Source organism: Octodon degus, unplaced genomic scaffold (assembly GCF_000260255.1).
Source record: "Octodon degus isolate 3935 unplaced genomic scaffold, OctDeg1.0 scaffold00211, whole genome shotgun sequence".
NCBI classification, from domain to species: Eukaryota; Metazoa; Chordata; class Mammalia; order Rodentia; family Octodontidae; genus Octodon; species Octodon degus.
The window spans coordinates 1,548,898-1,560,378 of record NW_004524787.1 but is presented as its reverse complement, the minus strand read 5'-3'; the positions used below and the strand labels follow the sequence as shown (position 1 = coordinate 1,560,378).

Sequence of the window (11,481 nt, the reverse complement as noted above, 5' to 3'; positions counted from 1 at the left end):
TTCCTGTATATCTTCCTGTTGTTGCTTATTTACTGTCTACGCTATTAATTCATGCATTTGAGCCGAGCTAGTGTCTTCCTCACTTGTTCTGGGTGGCCACTGGGTTTCTTCCATATGTTTCTGCATTTGATTCTTTATGCAGATGTTATTAATTCAGGGATTTCTTTTTTATTTCAAATCTGCGTTCCTCTATATCTTTCTGCAGCTGTTATTTTTTTTTTTATTTCAGAAGCCATTGATTCATTGCTTTCAGCTGTGAGATTCCCAATTTGTTCTGTGTTAGTGTCCTCTGCATTTGTTACTGGTGGGCTTGGGTTTTTATGTTGCATTTGGTTCCTTCTTGTCATTTTGTTTAGCACTGTCTTCTGACGTTTGTTGTAGATCTTCGTTGTAGTTATAACCTTAGCACGTACTAACGTTCAGGTGCAGATCTACAAAGTTTGGTTTTATGCATCTGTGCCTGGCTTGGGTCTGGCTGGTGTGCTCAACTCCTTCCTGCTGCTGCCATTGATGGTGACCCTGTTTTGCCCCTGTGGCAAGATGTTCTTCCGCTGTTTTTGCTGGGTGGTTCTATCTTCTACACTCTCTGCAGAGATTGAAGCTACAGGGTTACAACCCAGGGTTGTATGCCAGGCCTGAGGTGAGCCTGGAGGAAACAAGGTGGAGTAGGCCATGAGGCAGCTATCCCACACACTCACTGGTCTGGGCTAGGACTGTGTTTGGGTGTTCCCGATATGCGGCAGAAATTCCTACTTGGGGGGCGGGGTGGGGAGGTTCTGCCGAGTGGTGGTTGGCATCCCAAGCGGTTGGAAGATTGTCTCACCCAAGCTGCGCCTGGCCTTGGACCAGGAATCTGTCCCTCCAATGCAGGGTAGCCAGAACCTCTTCCACACACTCACCGGACCTGGGCTAGGACTGGGTTTGGGTGTACCCAGAATGCGGCAGAAATCCTACTCGGTGCGCAGGATGGGGGAGGTGCTGCGGAGTGGTGGGGTGTGTCCCAAGGTACTGAAGAATGACTATTATAAAAAATAAACCAGCAACAAATGATGGAGAGGCTATGCGGTAAAAGGAACCCTTCTCCACTGATGGTGGGTTGTAGACTGATGGAATCATTGTGGAAATCTGTGGGGAGACTCACAGATTTAAATATAAGACTGGAAACCCCATTCAAACCAGCTATCCCCCTAGTAGGAATTTTCCCAGTGGTACTGAAATCATGCCATAGTGATATATGTCCACCTATGCTTATAACAGCACAATTTGTGACAGCCAATTGTTTGAAGCAACCAAAATGCCCCTTACATGAAGAATGGATGAAAGAGATGTGGAATTTTTATACAATGGAGTATTACTCAGCTATAAAGTATGATAAACTGTAAACCTTCATAAAGAAGTGTATGCAACTTGAAAATATACTCATATGTGAACTATACTAGTCGCACATATGTAAATATCATATAGTCTTCCTAGTATAAGAACTCAAAAGAAGAAGTAAAAATAAAAATGTATAAACTATTAAAAGGAAAGTGAGCTCTTAAGGATTTGGCAACGAAGAGAGGGAAATTTGAAAATGTAGGAAACACGACGGGTGCAAAACCATACATTTATATGCACAAGACAGGTAAGGCAATGATCTTGTGAATCTGCAGCATGTTTTTGAAACTAGCAGTTAATTGGTAGGATTCCCACCCTGACTAAATGTATATGCTGATATCTGTGAATTAAGCAACTTCACTGAAGATAGCAATATGTAATGCTAGGTTCATGCTCAAAATGCTTGTCATTCTGGGCTTCCACATTTGCATTGCTTTTCATGACATACCAATTACTGCCAAACTATCTCTTAAGTAAATGTTTGTTTAAAAAAAGGGGAAGTAATACATGAAAACAAGAGAAAAGAAAAAAATTTCATAGGACTCCTGCTACAATGCTGCATATGGTTAGATTTCTAATTTTCTGTGTAAAAATATATTACTGTTTATTCCTATTTTGAAAATATTTTTAATTTTTTTTCTTCATATTCTGTGAGGAATTAATATTAGACATATCACTACTTGATGGAAAGTACCTGTTTCTTTTTGTGCCTAAGATGTTTGTTATTCAGACAGATAGTGAGGTTAAGCTCAACTGCATATGTTGTAAGGTAATATCAATATGCTTCTCTTCTGGATGCTTAACAACCTAACTTTGCAGACCAAACCTAGAGAAAAAGAAGTGCTGCAAGGACAGCCAACCTTTTTGCTCTAGCCTTTCATAGTCAGTGAAGACTCAGGACATAGGGAAACCTGTACTGTAACATCACGTAACTCAGTTGTGTCCCAAATTTTCTGATCAAGGAGATTATGAGGCCACAGAAGAAAATGATCACCAATGTAGAATGTGCCTCAGGAGAGTCACCTGGAGAGAAAACATTCTCTCAGGCTTTCACAGAGATCAAACTGGTCTAGCAATAGCTGTGATTCATCCACATGGCTTACTCTGACAAAGAATCTACAGTCTGAGGTACAGGGTCTCAGGATAAATCCTGAGGAGATTTATCCTGAAACTTTATCAAATACAAAAGTTTCATTACTTGTTATATAGGTCTTGCTTTGTCTTGGTCTTTACCATCAAACAGAGAAGTGTGGGAATGGAGTATAGAGGGTAAAACCTTATTATTATTATTATTATTATTATTATTATTATTTGCAGGTATGTATACTATTTATTGTCAGAACAAGCGTACAGCCTCATTTCTTCTTAGATACACCCAAAGTAGGGCCATGGCATCCAGTAATCTTGGTCTGCTGGCCTGGGACTTGCAGACCCCAGAAGTGGCTCAGGTCCCTGTGGGCTCAGATCTTTTTCAGGCCCTCCAGGTCTTCACGAAGCTTGTTTTCCAGACTGTCGTCTAGAACCTGGCTGTACTTCCCATCCTTCACATCCTTCTGCCTGTTCAGAAACCAGTCTGGGATCTTGTACTGGTGAGGATTCTGCATAATAGTGCTCACGCGCTCCACCTCATCCTCAGTGAGCTTGCCAGCCCCCTTGGTGAGGTCGATGTCTGTTTTACTCAACACCACGTGAGCGTACCTTCACACCCCACCCTTAATGGCTGTGATGGCAAAGGCTATTTTCCACCACCCATCGATGTTGGTGTTGAGTACTGGCAAAATGTGCTGGATCTTCTCAGGGATCACTAGAGACATGGTGGCAGCAGCAATGGCTGCAAGCAGGCTTCCTGCAGAAGAGCCCAATTTAATATGCTTAGCTGTAAAAGGCTGAACTCAATAACTTCTTTTCTTTTCTTTTTTTCTTTTATTGGAGGAACAGGTGATTGAACTCAGGACCTGGTGCATTCCAGGCAAGCGTTTATTCCACTGAGCCATCCCCCCGGCCAGGTCAACAACTTCTGTCATTGCCAGTCTTATGGAAAACCCACTGCTATTATGGACTACTGGTCTATATTAGAAAATTTTGCTGTATTTAGGCACCTACAAAATATAAATGACAATGAAATACCCTTCTCTGCCAAAAGTAAACAAAAGGGGGATACAAATGAACAACGATTTTGTATCTGTATGTTCAAAATAGTTAAGATAGATACACAGCTGCATTCTCTTGGATCACTGAATATAGAAATTTGTTCTAATAGTGTTTGTGGACAGGATATCATGTCTGCATTTTTTACAATGAATAACCACTAAGATAACAGTATGCAATGTATTAATTAATGAAACTGTGCTTGTAATCAGTTTTGAAACTGTCTCATTGCTATTTGTTTCTCAATAAAATTAATTAAAAAATAAACGAAAAAACCCCACTGAGATACCATCTCACTCTAGCAAACAATGGCTATCCTAAATAAATCTACCAACTGCAAATGTTCCATTTTCCCAGATTCTATAAATACCGATGTGATTTTGGTTTGCAAAGTCAAAGATCTGTATGTATTGATTTCTAAAGTATAAATCTTGTTTTTCTTTTCTTGTCTTTTTGTTTCATTGAAATGAGGATTGAACTCAGGCCCCTGTGTTTTCCAGGCAAGTATTTTAAAAATATTTGTTTTACCACATTTATACCAGCCAAATATTACTCTACATTTTTATTATAAAACATACATTTTGCTTAGAATGCATGAACTCTAGTCTTCTAATTCACAGTCTCCTAGTTATTTTCCATACCACGTTTTATGTACGAATATCATGTATACAAAATAGATGCCCAATAGGTGATTAACAAAATAGATAAAGAGTGGACAATGAAGTGAGAAATCTGTGTTCTAGGTTATTATATTCTTGTTATTTAGATATGTCCTTTGGCTTCTATGAACTTTATTTCCCTAGTTGTATAGGTAAATTCAGATGAAAAGAAATTAAAGTACCTTCAATCTCTAACTATATTTTTCAATTTAAAAAGGCTTAAAGTTACATTTCATATGGTAGCTATTATTTGCTATTCACTTTTAGATGTATGTAAGAAGTGTAACTTTAAATATATAATTATTCTTAAGTGTATCAAGTTACTTTAATAAATAAAGGAGCATAAAAACAAACTTTGTTAATACAGCTCTTAGTAATATGAATATATTCATCCTAGTGATTTGACACACTTAAATTTCATACATATTAAGATTTTTACATTCCTTTTCCTGTAGACCTCCCCTAACAATTTTGCTCAAACACCTCTCCAATCTGCACACATCTGCATTCTAGTTTCGATTAGTTATATTATATTTTACTCTTTCAATTATATATATATATATATATATATAACCTTTATCAGATAAAAGAAACCATGTGTTATTTAACTTTCTTTTTTTATTCGCTTTATTGAGAAACAAATAGCAATGAGACAGTTTCAAAACTGATGAGTAAGATATTGTCAATAATTAATACATTGCATATTGTTGTCTTCATAGTGGTTATTTGTAGGATAAGATGCAGATATGTTATCCTGTACAAACACTATTAGTACAAATCTTGATTCTCATTGAACTAAGAGAAAGTAGCTCTATATCTATCCTATTTTGTATATACAGATACAAAATGATCCCTCATTTGTATCCCTTTTTTGATTAATTTTGTCAGAGATGTGAATTCCATTGCTATATAAATATGGCAGGTGTGTGAATTCAGCAACATAACTCAACATAGTCCAGTAGTCTACAATAATATTGTGTTATCTGTAGGACAGGCATGGTTAGAAGTTTTTGACTTGAGCCTTTCACAGCTCAGCACATTAATATGGCTTTACTTTTTTTTTTTTTTGACAGAACTGTGGATTGAACTCAGGCACTTGAGCTTGCCAGAGAAGCACTTATTCCACTGATCCATCTCCCTGGCCCCCATGGATTTACTTTTTATATCTTGTTTTTATACTTTTCTGCTGGATGGTTAAGACCAAGATAAAGCAAGACCTATATAACAAGAAATATAACTTTGGTATCTGGCAAGGTCTGGCAAATCCCCTGAGGATTTACCCTGAAACCCTGTACCACAGTTTGTATGTCCATTGTCAGTGTCAGCCATGTGGATGAGTCATAGCCATTGCTTGACCAATTTGCTCTCTGTGGAAGCCCCCGAGAATGTTTCTGTCCATGTGAGTCCCCTTAGGCACGGTCTACATCATTAGCCACTTTCCTCTTTGGCCTCATAATCTCCTTGATCAGAAAGTTTGGAACACAACTGAGTTACATGATGTTACAGTACAGGTTCTCCTGTGTCCTGAATCCTCACTGACCTTGGAAGGCTAGGGCCAATTGGCTGTCCTTGCAGCCCTTCTTTTTATTTAATTTTTGGTTTGCCAACTTAAGTTGTTAACCCTCCTGAAGAGAAGCTTAATGATATTATTGCTCTATAACTTAGAGAGTTGAGCTGAATCTCACTATCAAACATCTTAAGCATAACATGGAACAGGTGTTTTCCAATAAATATTGATATGCTAAACTTTAAATCCCTACAGAATGTGAAAAAATATTTTAAAAATTCCAAAATTAGGAATAAAAACACATATTTTTACACAAAAATTTAAAAATGTAATCATATACAGTATTGTACCAAGACAGTCATATGACATTCTTTCTTGTCTCTTGTTTTCATTTATTACCTTTGTATAAACAAGTATTTACATAAGAGACAGTAGAGCAGTATTGATATGACATTAGAAGCATTAGGTATTTAGAAGACCAGAATGACGGGCATTCCAAGCATTACCCTAATATGACACATTGCTATCTTCAGGGCAGTTGTTTAATTCACAGGTATCAGCACATATAGTTAGTTGGTGTGAGAATCCTAAAAATTTAATGTTAGTTTCGAAAACTTGCTGAAGATTCTCAGGATCACTGCCTTAACCATATTGTGCATATAAATATATAGTTTTGCCTCTGATGTGTTTTCTAGCTTTTCTCCTTGCCCTCTCTTCATTCTTTCTTTTCTTATGTATGTGTTATTCATTTCTGGAATTCTCCCTTTCCTTTTAATTGCATTCTAACTTTCTATTTTTGTTTTGCTTTTCATTTCTTGCACTAGGGCGAATACAAGATATTTACATATTTCAGTGTGTTTTATTTCTCTTATGAGTATATGTTCAAGTGGCATCCATATATTTATGAAGGCTTCCATTTGATGATTCTTTATACTTGAGTAATTCTCCATTGTAGAAAAATACCACATCATTTTCATCCATTCATAAGGTGATGGGCATTTTGATTGCTTCAAAGACTTGGCTATATTTAATCCTTAAGATCTCGCTTTCCTTTTAATTGTGCTATACATTTCTATTTGTATTTCTTTTGCGTTCTTATACTAGGGAAACTATGATATTTACAAAAGTGTGTCTGGTTTATTCCACTTAGGAGAGTATCTTCAAGTGGTATCCACTTAAGTATAAATAATTCAAATTTATCATTCTTTATAGCTGAGAAATAATCCATTGTATAAAAATACCACATCTTTTTCATCAATTCCTTAGGTGATAGGCATCTTGGTTGCTTCCATAATTTGGCTGTCAAAAATCATGCTGCTGCAAACATAGTTGCATATACATCACTATGATATGAAGTTTTCACTTCTTCTGGGAAAATTCCAAGCAAGGGGACAGCTGGCTTGAGTGGGATTTCCATTCCTAGTTTTTAAGGAGTCTCCACAGTGATTTGCATATTGCTTGCACTAGTCTACGTTCCAACCAGTAGTGGAGAAGGGTTCCTTTCTCCCCACAGAATCTCCAATATTTGTTGTTGGTTTATTTCTTTATGATAGCCATTCTTTGTGGGGTGAGATGGCATCTCAGTGTTGTTTTAATCTGCATTTCATGGCTGGCTAGTGAAGAGGAGCATTTTTTTCATATACTTTCTTGCTTCTATCATTTTATTCTCTGAGAAGCATGCGTTCATCTCAGATGCCCATTTCTTGATTGGGTCTTTATATTTTGGGGCCCTAATGTGTTTTATTACTTTATGTATTTTAGAGAGCAGATCCTTGTTTGAAAGCTTGTTAAGATCTTTTCCAAATTTGTGCCTTGTCTTTTCCCTTTTTTTTTTTTTTTTTTTTTTTTTTTATTTTTTTTTTTTTTTTTGTAAAACTAGGGATTGAAGTCAGACCATTGAGCTAGCCAGGGAAGCAATTATTCTACTCAGTCATCTCCCAGGCCTTGATAATTTTTTTAAGTGCAAAAACTTGTCAGTAAGAGGAACTCCTAGATGTTAATGCTTTCAATAATTACCCATCCAATTTGAGTTTTGTTCATGAACTCTTTGCCTACAGTTATGTCCTTAAGATTTCCTCCTACTTTGTTTTCCAGGAGATTTGATGTTTCTGTTTTAATGTTTACATCTTTATTCTATTTTGACTTTAATTTTGTGCATGGTTACAGAACTGTGTCAAGTTTTACTTTTCAGCATGTAGAGAGCCAGTTTTTCCAGTAACATTGGTTAAGGAGACTGTGATTTTTCCGGTACACATGTTTGGCCCCTTTGTCGAAGGTGGATGAGTGTGTTTATAGTGACTTCTCTATCTTCTTCTTCTTCTTCTTCTTCTTCTTCTTCTTCTTCTTCTTCTTCTTCTTCTTCTTCTTCTTCTTCTTCTTCTTCTTCTTCTTCTTCTTCTTTCTCCTTCTCCTTCTCCTTTTCCTCCTCCTTCTTTTTTTTTTGGCGGAACTCAAACTCTTGCACTTGCCAAGCAAGGGCTTATTCTACTGAGCCATCCACCAGGCTAATCTATTTCCTTTATCCACAGGTTTGTTTTTTGCCAATACCATGCTGATTCTTTTTCTCAGTAGCTTTGTCATAAAATTTAAAGTCAGGAATTGTAATGCCTCATGCCTTGTCTTTGTTGCCCTGCACTGCCTTCTTCCTTTCTTGGTCTTTTCTGATTCCAAATAAATTTTCATAATGATTTCTTTAGGTTTGTGAGTTATATTGCTTGTGTTTTGATAGGGATTTAATTAAATTTGCACAAGAATTTTGGGAGTATGGCCATCTTCACAATGTTGTTTCTTCCTATCCAGGAGCAAGGAATATCTTTCCATTTTCTGAAATTCTCTATCCCTCTTTACATAGTATTGTAATTTTCATTGAATAGATCTTTGACTTTGCAAGTTAGATTACTTCCTAAGTATTTCATTTTTCACGGTGCTGTTTTTGAAGGTATTGTTTCTCTAATTTCACTTTCAGTGATTTTGCTATCTGTTCAGAGCAATTGTATTAAATTTTGGTTATTGAATTTGTATCCTTGTAGGCTACTGGTTTTGTGCATTAATTCTAGTAGCTTTATGGTGGAGTTTTTTGGTCTTCAAAGTAAAGCATCTTGTCTCATGAATGGCTTAAAGTAACATCTATTTCCGTTAGAAAACATAAAACACAGTAAAGTATCATGTCATCTACAAATAACGATAGTCTAACTTCTTCTTTATGTATTCTTATTTCTTTTATTTATCTCTCTTGTCTAATGTATCTAGTTAATAATTTCAGAACTATATTGATAGGAGTAGTGATAGAGGACATCCTTGTCTTTTTTCAGATCTGAGAGTACAAGATTTCAGTTTTCCCCATTTAGAATTATGTTAGCCATTGGGTTGTCATAGATGGCTTTTATCAGATTGAAATAGAAGACATCTATACCAATTTTCAGTAGAGCTTTGAACATGAATGAGTTTTGGACTTTGTCAGCATCTTTTTTTTACATCAATTGAGATGATCTTGTGGTTTTTGGATTTGGCTCTACTGATATAATGTATTACATTTATAGATTTTGGAATATTGAAACATCCTTGCATCCCTGGGATGAATTCTACCTTTTCATAGTTTACAATCTTCTTGATGATTTGCTATATTCTATTTGCTAGAATTCTATTGAGGAGTTTTTCATCTATGTTCATGAGTGAGATAGGCCTGTAGTTCTCTTTTTCAATTGTGTTGTTCCCTGGTTTTTGTATCAGTATAAAACTTGTGTCTAGGAAGGATTTTAGGAAGATTGCTTCCTTTTGAATCTCACTGAAGAGTTTCAGAAGTATAGTTATTATTTCCTCTGTAAATTTTTTGTGGAATTCAGCTGTAAATCTATTAGGACCTGGACTTTTATCTATTGTTAGTTTTTATTACATTTTGTATTTCTTCGACAGTTGTTACATTATTTAGAGTTCTTATATCTTCTTGATTAAGTTTTGGTAATTTTCAACTTTTTGGGCATCTGTTGATTTCTTCTGTGTCTTCTATTCTGTGAGAGTATAAATTCTCAAAGTAGCTATTGATGGTCTTCTGACTTTCCACTGGTTCTGTGGTAATTATACTCTTTTCATTCTTGTTGCTGGTATTTGAATTCTTTTATTTCCTCTTTTTGATGAGGTTAGCTAGAGGCTTATCAATTTAATTTAGTCTTTCAAGAACCAGATTTTTGATTCATTAATTTTTTGAATTGTTTACTTCATCTCTATTGAATTAGTTACTGTTTTAATCTTTTTGATTTCTTCCATCTTTGGGCATTGAGTTTGGTTAGCTCTTTCTTTTGTACATGGTTGAGGTGTAGCTTATGTTATTTAATTGTTCCCTTTCTCCTTTCCTAATGTGTGAGTTCACCGCTATAAGTTTGCCTCCAAGAAATGCTTTCATTGCATTGCATACATTTCCATAAGTTGTGCTTGAATTTTCATTGAATTGTAGGTACTGTTCAATTTCTTGTTTAATGTCATCTATGACCCATTGGTTGCTGAGCAGGGTGTTGTTTAATTTCCATGTATTTATGTGGTTTTTCTGGTTTCTTCTGTAATTTATTTCATTTCATTGCACTGGGGTCAGATAATATGCATGGGATGATTTCTGTTTTCTTGAATACAATTAACCATGACCTATGGACTAGTATGTGGTCTATTTTAGATAACGATATGTGTACCACAAAAACAAATGTGTATTCAGCTGTAGTTGTGTGAAACATGGTGTATACTTCTACTAAGTCCTTTGTTCCAAGCTCTGGTTCAGTTCTGCTACTTCTCTGCTGATTTTTGGCCTGCTTTTCCTATGATTTTGGCATATGTTCTCCTGTTAAGGTTGTGGTATTGGATATTAGATTTATCATGTCCATTAAGATTTGTCTTATATAGTTAAGTATTCCAGTGTTTGGTGCATACATATTTTAGACTGTTGTCCCTTCCTCTTGAATTTTTCCCCTAACCAGTATATAGTGATTTTCGCTATTTTGTTTGATCATTATTGGTCTGAAGTTCAGATTATCAGTGAACAGGATTGCTACCACTGGCTTTCTCCGAGGCAATGGGTTGAGTAGTATTGTTTTCCATCCTTTGACTTACAGCCTATGAATTTCTTTATGAGTTAAGTGGATTTGTTGTAGATAGCATATTCTATGAGTTTGCTTCCTAATCCTCTATGCCAGTATATTTCTTTTAATTGGTGAACTGATTCCATTTACATTGCTGGATAAAATTGAGATGTACTGACTTATAGTTCACATGTTATTTATATGCTGTTGTTTACTCTTTTATCCTTATAAAATTCTTTATTTGTTCTTTGTCATGGAAGTATTTCACTTCTCCATCAAACTTGAAAGAGAGTTTTGCATGGTATAGTAGTCTGGACTGGAATTTGTTTTCATAGAAGAATTGAAGCACTCTGCACCACTCTCATCTTGAGTTCATTGTGTTTGAAAGGAAATCTGCCATGATTCTGATGGGTTTTACTTCAAATGTTATCTGTTTCTTTTCTCTAGCATCTTTTGTTATATTCTTGTGTGGGATTTTGGGATGTCAACGATTGTATGTCTTGGTGTGTTTTTCATTGGGTTGAGGTTCTTTGGCATTCTATATCCTTCAGTTACCTGAATGTCAGATTGTTTACCTATATTTGGGAAGTTCGCTACTATTACTTCTGCCCATATTCTTTTTATATCATTTGTTTGACTCCATCTTTCACGTTGATGCCTATTATTCGCACCCTGTTCATTTTTGCATAATCTCACAGGTGATGAATTATTTTTTCTGGCGTCCTCA

The 11,481-nt window shown here is 35.8% G+C and overlaps 1 pseudogene; it reads right to left on the bottom strand.

The window, feature by feature from the left end:
• Positions 1-2,732: 2,732 nt before the first annotated feature.
• On the bottom strand, positions 2,733-3,191 carry LOC101586881 (annotated as a pseudogene).
• Positions 3,192-11,481: the final 8,290 nt, after the last annotated feature.